The sequence below is a fragment of the Lutra lutra genome, chromosome 7, assembly GCF_902655055.1.
Source record: "Lutra lutra chromosome 7, mLutLut1.2, whole genome shotgun sequence".
Taxonomy (NCBI): domain Eukaryota; kingdom Metazoa; phylum Chordata; class Mammalia; order Carnivora; family Mustelidae; genus Lutra; species Lutra lutra.
Window position 1 is genome coordinate 89,790,351 of NC_062284.1, and position 8,617 is coordinate 89,798,967.

The 8,617-nt window shown below is 40.7% G+C and overlaps 1 pseudogene; it reads right to left on the reverse strand.

The window, feature by feature from the left end:
* Positions 1 to 249: 249 nt before the first annotated feature.
* LOC125104507 (tubulin polyglutamylase complex subunit 2-like) lies at positions 250 to 6,576 on the reverse strand (annotated as a pseudogene).
* Between the last annotated feature and the right edge of the window lie 2,041 nt (positions 6,577 to 8,617).

Consider the following 8,617-nt stretch of genomic DNA (forward strand, 5'->3'; position numbering starts at 1 on the left):
TCTTAACAGTTCTATTTAACAAACAAGTTCTGAAACTCTCCACAGCTTTCAGAAGCAAGAGATGAGGAAAAGACTCTGGGGGAGACCTGAGAATGCCCTTGAACTCCTGGCTAATGCCAGTGGAAGTAGAAAGCCTAGGATTTGGCTCACTCAGATGGGAAGAGGACTATAGTGCCACTTAGAATCTGAGGCTTCAGCCATCTGTGCGTGGAAATCATTGCTGAGGGACTGGCAGGGAGGTAGGGGTGCTCATATCCAGATGGGGTTTCCAGGGCTAGATGAGGATTTAGAGGAGGAGGGAGGACCTAGGGGCCCTTTCTGACCACCCGCAGGCTGGACTGCCCCTCTCTGGGGATTAAGGTCTCGTTCTTGCTCTTGAACACTTTGCTGGGATCCAGCTTGTTCATGAAGGAGTTGTTCTCTTCTGCAAATAGGTCTGTGTTGTAGGTGATGGGTTTATACATGTTGAACCACTGCTTGGCCTGTGGGCTAAAGCCATAGCTGGTGAAGGCGTACTGCCACTGCGGCAGGCCCAGCTGCCTGATGAGCAGGTGATTGTAAGTGGTGAAGGTGCCTGTGAGAAAATGCCAGGATAATGCTCTGTCCAGGAACGAGATCTCAGTGTCTTGTGCTAACACTGGTTTCCCTCTTTTGCAGACAAGGCAAACCTCCCCATTCCCATGCTCACACATCCCGCTGCAAGAATCAAACGAGGCTTCTCTGGCTGGTTCTCCTAGGCTTCAAGTGCATCGTCCTCCAGGTCTGCCAGAGTTGGTGCCTTCGGAAGTGAACACATGGAAGACTGGTTGAGTTGACTCAGTGCTGAGATGCTGTCAATGGCCATGCTACCATGGATGCCCCATCATCCAGCTTCACACTCCATGTCATGGGGAAGCCATTGGTCATCAGGTAAAAATTCTTCACATCTTCAGGTACCACACAGTTATCTTGTTGTTCCCATGAAGAAATCATACGATGTTCAGTGGGAGTTTCACTATGATAGCCACCTCTACCACACCTGGGGAAGATTCTAATACACGGGTGATCCCCAGGGTCAGCTTCTTCACGTGCAGCTTGCTACAGCCTGGGAAGGGGGGTGGTGTCTCCTCCGTGGTTCTCGTGGCAGGTCAGCGGTGGGGACAAGACGGGGAGGGCAGCAGAGCTAGATGCTGCTCCAGAGGCTCGGCCATCAAAGTTCACGGCATGCTGAGAGTTGTCTCTTAACAGGTTTTTAAGTATAAAATACAGTACTGTTATCAGGCACGACGTTGTACATCAGATCTCTAGAATTTATTTATCTTGTTTAACTGAAATTTAGTACATGTTAATTAGTAATTCCCTGTTTCTTCCCCACGCCAGACCCCTAGAAACTACTGCTGTATTTTCCCTTTCTATGAGTTTATCTCACATACCTCACATAAGTAGATTCATGCGGTATCTGTCCCTTTGTGACTGGCTTATTTTGCTTAGCATAATGTCCTCCAACTTCATCTATGCTGTCACAAATGACAGGATTTCTTTCTTTTTTATTCTTCAGTAATATTCCATTGTATGTCTATATGGCTTTTTTTAAAATCCATTCATCTACTGATGAACATTTTGGTTGTTTCTATATCCTGGCTATTGTGAATAACACTGCAGTGCATGTTGAAATGTTAATATCTCTTTGAAATCTGACTTCTATTCTTTTGAATAAATACCCAGAGGGGGAATTGCTGGATCCTACTACCAACTATTTATTTTATAATTTCCAAAATCTGTAGCTATCATTACACCCCTATTCTCTTTGTACTTATGTATTTAAGCCTTAAAAATATGTTTATTGTCATTGTAGTGTGGTTTGAAGAAGAAGCAGATCTTTTTTTGTTCTGTCCACTCTCTTAATCAAAAGTAGTTGTTTTCCGTACAAATCTCAGGATTCCTTCTTAATTACCAAAATAGATGCTTGAATCCTCTTTATTTAACCATGCTTAGAAATGTATTAGCCACCTGATATATACATAAATTTGCTTTTAAAGTGATGTCATCATTAAGATTGCAATGTCACCAAGTCCAGCAGAAACAAATTTTATAAGCTGTGAATGTGAATTTTTGGACATGGAAGCTGAGACATGCATTTTGTATTTATTACTGTCACTTAAAGAAATAGTCTCATAAAATAGGAAAGATAAAAATATAAATCTCCTCGGGAGTTATTGTTAATTCATTGATCTGATTGACAGTTTTAGCAGAGGACTATGTGAGTTTGGGCATGAGAAGATTATTCTTGGATTCATTATATAAAGTTCATGCCAAGTTTAATCTGTAATCCAGTCCATAAAATGATTTATAAGACAAATAGTTGAAAGTTTTCTGGGACTGGATAAGATCTGAAAGACCATTTTTCCTGTGTTCTGATGGGTCATTATATAACTCTTCTCTGCTTCATAAGTTCCAACTTTTTGATTTATTAAAGCATGTGCATTTTTAAATAAAGTCTTAAAAATATAACACAACGTACAACATTCCAGTTGGGATTCCTTCTCTGAGTTCTAAAAATAATTTAAGTTTAAAGTAATTTGATTTTATATAAAATCTTAGTCCCTTGATTTCTTACTACTAACACTCATTCTCTCCTCTTCAAATACAATTTGAACTTAGGCATAAAGTATTTATTCCAAAATGGTATAACACACAGAAGTTTTTATTTTCCATCCTGGGACATCTTTAGTGAATGATGATGGTTGAGGAAAGCTAAACATACATTAACAGGGTCCATCAGTTTTGTGAAATTATTGTCAGGACCATTTCTATTACTCTAAAATCAGCTTAGATACAGTTTTCTAAAAACATATTTTATTTATTTATTTGTCAGAGAGAGAGCAAACACAAGCAGGAGGAGTGTCAGGCAGAGGGAGAAGTGGACTCCCTGCTGAGCAGGGAGCCGGATGCAGGACTCAATCCCAGGACCCTGGGATTATGGCCTGAGTGGAAGGCAGACACTTAACTGAGCCACCCAGCTGCCCCTCATCTTGAATACTGCTATGAGAAGTTGTCATTTTCTTTAGCGAACTCTCTGGAAAACTGTTTATATTCCAAAGTCCTTTTAAATTTTTTTCTTTTTTTTTAAGAGAAAGAGAATGAGCATGTGGGGAGGGGAGCAAGGGAGAGGCAGAGGGAGAGGGAGGTAGAGATTGCTAAGCAGGCTCCATGCTAAGAGTGGAGCCCAACGTGCGGCTCCATCTCATGACCCTGAGGTCATGACCTGAGTCAAAATCAAGAGTCAGTTGCTTAACCTATTGAGCCATCAAGGGACCCCTACTACAAAATCCTTTGGCTTTTAGTCTTCAGGATGGCATTTGGCTTCTATAACACGGACTTTTTATATGTAGTAATGTGTGTGTGTGTGTGTATGTGTGTGTGTGTCTGTGTGTGTAAAACAAGGATCCCTGATGTGTTTGTTTCTCATTTCGACAGTTAACATTATTGCAGTCTGACAATTGGGTCTGTGTTACCATCTGTCACTCAGGGAATCTGTCTGTCAGTTAGCACTTCTACAACACTATCTGTCAACCCACAAAAGTTACCAGGAAAATAACGTGAAAGCTATGGTCAAGAGGAAATTGAACTAGGTATCGAGTTCTTTGGAAGTACATTTATCTCACAGCATCTGCGTGTCAAGTAGTGATGAATGCCCTTTCTAACTAGGTGAGAAAGTGAAATTTGTCTCTTTAAAGAAACTTCTATAAAGTAGGATATGCTTTTTCATCAATGGCAATTGATCTATAACATGTTTTCAAATTTACTCATTTATTTATATACAATTTCAAAGTATATTCAAAAACACCTCATTGTAATTTTTTAAACCCTATATTTAGGAAATATCTAGTACCTTTATTTAGGAAATGACTTAATGAAAACTTCTGATATTTCACTCATCCTACCATAATATAACTCATAAAATCTTCAGGTTAAACTATTAAGGGTAAATATCCTTTCCAAAAAGAATGTTTCCTTGTATAATGACCAGATGTTTTTCCAAAGTTCACTTTAGAAGATTATCCATACTCTGGTCAATAAAATCCTACTTATGAAGGATAGATTTTTTTTTTAAAGATTTTATTTATTTATTTGACAGACAGAGATCACAAGTAGACAGAGAGGCAGGCAGAGAGAGAGAGGGAAGCAGGCTCCCTGCTGAGCAGAGAGCCCGATGTGGGACTCGATCCCAGGACCCTGAGATCATGACCTGAGCCGAAGGCAGCGGCTTAACCCACTGAGCCACCCAGGTGCCCGAAGGATAGATTTCTAAAACAAACACACTGGACTCACAGTTGTGAAGGTCTAAGGGAAAAAGATTTCTCAGTTACCTATTCTGCTTGTTCAAATGCATCCTGTAATTATACACTTTAGAACCTGAAAATAAAATTTCATTAGTCCAAGAGTCTCATCAAGAAGCTTTGTTATTTGGGGAGCCTGGGTGGCTTCGTGGGTTAAAGCTTCTGCCTTCGGCTCAGGTCATGATCCCAGGGTCCTGGGATCGAGTCCCACATCGGGCTCTCTGCTCAGCAGGGAGCCTGCTTCCCCCTCTTTCTCTGCCTGTCTCTGCCTACTTGTGATCTGTGTCTGTCAAATAAATAAATAAAATCTTTAAAAAAAAAAAAGAAGCTTTGTTATTTATATTTCCAACACTCAACAGAGTGAATGAATTGATATACAACTGTGCATATGTGTGTATGTGTATGTGGTATGTGCACACATTAACACACACATATATCTTCACAGTTTCATGCTAAAAGGACTATTGTTCCCGTAAAGTAATTTAATCTGCTTTTATAATTTTCTATTTTTTCCAACCTACTATACTGCAGGGGAGTACACATATATGTGTATGCATAGACACATACATACATTCAGACACAAACTTCTATGCATGTGTTTGTATGTGACTTTGCGTATATGTACCTAAACACATGCATGTATTCATCTGAAGTAGAATAGGTTAGAAAAAATAGGAAATTACAAAAATAGATTAAATTACTTTAAAGGGACAACAGAGCCCATTTAGCATGAGAACTGTATATACACTTGTTAATATGCACTGGTTTGGGACAACAGAGCCCATTTAGCATGAGAACTGTATATACACTTGTTAATATGCACTGGTTTTGGAATCAAACAATGGCTCAGACCACCACACTGGCAGTGCAATAGCAAACTTTTTTTTTATATCTCTCAGCTTTCGGTCCCTAATCTATAAAATGAGAATAGGAATATTTTCATGAGTATTCAATAAAGTAATAAATTGAATGTGCTTAGCTATAAAATGGTATATGATAAAACTCAGTAAATGTAAATGTTAGCTAAAAATTGGTAAATTGTTTTACACATCTAATGTACCTCTAAAGGCATAATTACACTGTCAGTAAAAACAAAATTCATATTAATAACATTGAGTCATCTGAGTCATACGTATCCTTAGATTTTATAATAAGAGAAGAAAAGGCATTCCATTCTCCTCTTGTTAGATAATGAAATTAAACCCCTAAAATCCTTGATGAAGAAAAATGTAATTATTTGCAAATTCCTATGTTAATTGAATTACAGAAAAGCATTATGAATTCTTGAGAATGCTTCACTTCATATTTAATATTTCTGTTGTTGTTGTCTAGCTTCTGAGTTATTTCCATTATTGACATCAGCCCTTCAAATCACTAGGATGGTGTGTTTTAGCATCTCTCCTAGAAAACTAACTGCATGCTACAAATTGATCATCATCATTATATACCTGCAAAAACAGTACTTATAACCACGAAAGGCCATACTTAAGCTGGTGTTCAAGTGGTGTCTTTGAGCAATATGAAATTTTTGATAAGCCTCAACTTGAAGCCTTCCAAAATCTGACACCATTGCCATCAACTCAAATGTTTTTCCCATGAAAATCTACTGAGATCACTAAAGCTTTTAGCCAGTTATATTTGATGTCCTTTGCTGAAAATATTTCCTTCAAACATTTGGAAGTAGATTGTATTTCTCTGAGGTTTATATTTTAGAGGGCTCATTTATATCTAACTTCCAGCCTTGTTCTCTGTGGGACTTCTTTACATGTCTGTTCTATTTTTATTATCAAGGGAAATATTTATGCTTTTCAATGCAAGGTCAAATACGGAAATATTTCAGTAAAACACAAAAGAAGAATTGTTGCCTTCCTTGTCAGCTTGAGATTCTCCCCAATATTGTAAAACACAGCAAATTGAACTCAGAAGGCTTCTCTGTGGTTTCTACAGTATACCACATTTCCACACTTTGTTTTTACTTATTAGTAAAGCAATTTTATTTATTTATTTGTTTTTAGAGAGAGGGGACATGCCAGCACATGCACTGTGGGTGGGAGGTGGGACAAGGGACAGAGTAATAGAGAGAATCTTCATCAGACTCTATGCCCAGTGTGGAGCCCCACTCGGGGATTGATCTCACAACCCTGAGATCATGACCTGAGCTGAAATCAAGATGTTTAACTACTGACCTGTCCAGGTGCCCCAGTTAGTGCAACAACATACCTGGGTTTGATGTCAAATGAAGTTTCTCAGTATCCATTATGACATTTAGTAGAATGGTGCTCAATAATTGTTTTTTTTTTTAAAGATTTTATTTATTTATTTGACAGAGAGAAATCACAAGGTGGCAGAGAGGCAGGCAGAGAGAGAGGAGGAAGCAGGCTCCCCGCTGAGCAGAAAGCCGGATATGGGGCTCGAACCCAGGACCTGGGATCATGACCTGAGCCTAAGGCAGCGGCTTAACCCACTGAGCCACCCAGGCGCCCCTGTTTTTTTTTTTTTTTTTTAAAGATTTTATTTATTTATTTGTCAGAGAGAGAGAGGGAGAGAGAGCAAGCACAGGCAGACAGAATGGCAGGCAGAGGCAGAGGGAGAAGCAGGCTCCCTGATGAGCAAGGAGCCCGATGTGGGACTCGATCCCAGGACGCTGGGATCATGACCTGAGCTGAAGGCAGCTGCTCAACCAACTGAGCCACCCAGGCGTCCCAATGGTGCTCAATAATTGTTGTCCTCATCATACAGAATTGTATTTTATACATAGGAACTATTTAACTGCTACAGTTTTTCGGGGGTTCCCCCCCTTTTTTTACTCTTAATCTTTCTCTCTCTGTGTCAATATCTCTCACTCTCTGTCCTGTTTTCTTCTTGTGTAAGTGAAAAATGCAAACCTGAATAGCCAAGAGTAGATGAAGTGAAACATAATAAGAACAAGAGAATGTTGGAGGGACATCAGCAAGACGGCAAATTAGGTAGCTCCTGACTTCAGTTCCTGTCACAGTAAAAGCAACTTGCAAATATCTAGAGACAAGACAACTTTGTGAAGATGTTAGAGACTGGGGATGAAGCTGATGAATCCCCTCAGGCCACTGCAATGGAGAGCGCCTACATTAAAAGGGGAAGGGGAGTTGTTTCACTTTGATTTTGTTGTCCCTCTCCCAACTGGTGGAGCACTGCACTGAGGGGGTGCCCAGGCCTTTAGTTTCTCCAGTGGGAACATGAGAACCTAAAGTGGACACTCAAATTCCCCCACATTCAAGGATACATTTTCGGAACACTTACTTAGGTATTGCCTCATGGAATTCACCTGGGGAATCAGGTAGAGACTGAGAAAGGTAGAGGGCTCACAGCAAAGAGCGTGTGGATCTTTGCAGACTGCATTCTTCTTGGTGATGAAAACTGAGTAGAGATCCCAGCCAGTGGTTCTGCCCATCTGCAGAGCAAAATTGGGGTCCCATCTGGCCTGGGAGCTCTGTTGGCAGTTCTGCCCAGTTTGGGTCCTCAGCCACTGAGCCATCATGACTAATCAGATGATTTTTTGGCCTTGTCAGGACAGAGAGCCAAGGCAACTGTCCCACCCATCTGTTGAGCATAGCATCTGGTCCCACCTAACTTGGAACCCTGGATAATAATGCCAGGCAACCTTGGAGCCCAATCTGGTAGTTGAGCTCAGCCTGTAGTCCCACTCAATTACTGAACACAACCTGGAGCCTTGCCAGGCAGAAAGCCAGTGACCCTAACTGATCTTAGAGCACAGCTTCTAACCCTGCCCAAATGTGGGGTACAGCAGAGTGCCAGGCCAGCTGCCTTACCCAAAAGGGGACCACAGCTAGCAGCCTGCCCAATAGCAAAGAATAACCTATAGCCATGCCCCACTTTGGGGCACAGCCTGTTGGCCCACTGATCATAGCAGGGCCTAAGGCTCTGTGTAATTGCAACACCCTATAACCTAGAAGAAATGGATAAATTCCTAGAAATATACAACTTAATTAGACTAAGCCATGAAGAAATAGAAATGTGAACAGACCACTAGCCTGCAAGGAGATTGCATGAGTAATCAAAAATCTCCCAACACAGAAAAGCCAGGGACCAGGTTTCACTGGTGAATTCTACTAAACATTTAAAAAAGAATTCATGCCAATCCTTCTAAAATTAATCCAAAAAATTAAAGAGAAGAGGGGTGCCTGGGTGGCTCAGTGGGTTAAAGCCTCTGCCTTCGGTTCGGGTCATGATCTCAGGGTCCTGGGATCGAGCCCCGCATCGGGCTCTCTGCTCCGCAAGCAGCCTGTTTTCTCCTCTCTCTC